Below are 1,835 nucleotides of genomic sequence, written 5' to 3' on the forward strand. Positions count from 1 at the left end.
TTTTTGAAGGTCCACTGAGAACAAACACTACATTCCATGATCCTTTCACATCCACAAACCTTCTTAATCTTTACAATCATCCTACAAATTGGCTACCACCATCTCTAGGCTACACATCTACTAAAGAAGCTCGGAAAGGTTAAATGACTTGCTTGAGTTCATACAATTGGGAAGGAATGGCTTGTCTGACCCTATTCTGACTCCTCTGACTTCCTTCTTTGATCTCTCCAAAGACTCTCCACTACCCCAGGCAGCCTATCCAAGGATGCCAATGTTTTCACATTAAGAGAATCTTCAAGTGTCTGGCCTGCTTATTGCCCCTATATTCATTCTGGTTTCAAACTCTGCCTCTTGCCTCAAGGTTCAGCCCAGTCCCCCATTCTGCAGAGAGTGGGTCTCACTCACTGTCTTCGGAGGCAGCACGGTGTGATACAAATGAATGCCCAGTCCCAGGGCCAACCCCTCCACGTCACAGCAAGCTTACCTATGAACTGAGGCTAAGGACAGAACCTACCTCTAAGGAGATCGGCTCCAGGGACGTTCTCAGGACAGTGCCTGGCACACAGGCTGGGGGTGGCCTTGCCAGGAAACCAGGACTGGAGCTGTGACCCTTCTCCACAAACGGGCACTGGGGGTGGCGGCCACTCCTGCTCTGTGCTCACACAGCTTGCAGAGCCCCAGGGATTTCGCTGTGAGAATGGAGCTCAGTTTCACAAAGCTTATTTACCGTGTTGATGGAGAGGGGGAAAGCCTGTATTTTGGGATGTAAGGCCAGTCCCCTTATTTCATTACTTTTACATTTTAAACACAGTTCCTGTGGACGTGTAACACGCATGTGGTATGGCTGATGGGCCGCTCAGGGAATTTGACAGAATGAACGCACCCACGTAACCGTGCCCGGATGAGGATAAGATATTACCTGCTGACTCCCCCTCACGTCCCCTTCCTTGTCGTCGATGCCCCAGAGGGGCTTCTTCTGGATTGGAAGTCACACTTCTGTCACACACACATCCCCAGAGAAGATGTACGCGGGACAAGGCTACGTCCTCCCACCACTCAGCCGAGAGCCTGGCACCTGATACATGCTCAGCTAAGTAAACGGGACTTTTTCTTGCTCATTATTATGAAACCACATGAGGGAAGCAACGTCTTCCCTCAGCAGGACGTGAAGACGCGAGGCTGCGGGGGGACACGTCTACTGCTGCCGCCCGCGCACAGCACCCGGCGCGGGGCCGCACCCAGCACAGCGTTCCGGAACCCCACCGTCTCTGAACCCAACAGGCCGCATTGGCACAGCCACCATCGGCCTCCGTGTGATTTCTATCTCTTTCTCAACTTAACGTGCAGCCTTGAGCAAGCAGCTTCTCTGAGCTGGGCCACGCTCAGACGGTTAAAATTCTTCATGCCTCCCTCTAAGACCCTGGTCCCACCTTTAGTTCTCAGCCTTTGCAGAGTCCTAGGTGAAAAGAGCTTCGGCCACGGGCCCCTGGCTCCCGGCTCACGTCCCTGGAGGGGCGAGGGCCCAGATGCCTCCCGTCCTCCCCTGTGACTGGGAATCCGTCCTCTCCAACTGGGTTGCAGTCTTACGCCCCCAGATGCACCCAAGGGCAAGGGGGTGTGGCCGCCTCCCCACTCCGCTCGTCCCCAACAGGACCACGTCCCAGGCAGCCAGCGTTCCCACTGCAGATCCTCATGGGGAAAGAACGTGCTCGGGAGTCCCGTAGATGACTGAATGGTGGGAGAAAGCGATCCTCCTGTAAACTGCCACAGATCGAGTTGGCCATATGGCCCCTGACACGAGATCTGAGGAGGAATTGTCCAAGCAATAGCACCAG

The sequence above is a fragment of the Pteronotus mesoamericanus genome, unplaced genomic scaffold (assembly GCF_021234165.1).
Source record: "Pteronotus mesoamericanus isolate MK-2021 breed Mesoamerican mustached bat unplaced genomic scaffold, CSHL_Meso_final scaffold_83, whole genome shotgun sequence".
NCBI classification, from domain to species: Eukaryota; Metazoa; Chordata; class Mammalia; order Chiroptera; family Mormoopidae; genus Pteronotus; species Pteronotus mesoamericanus.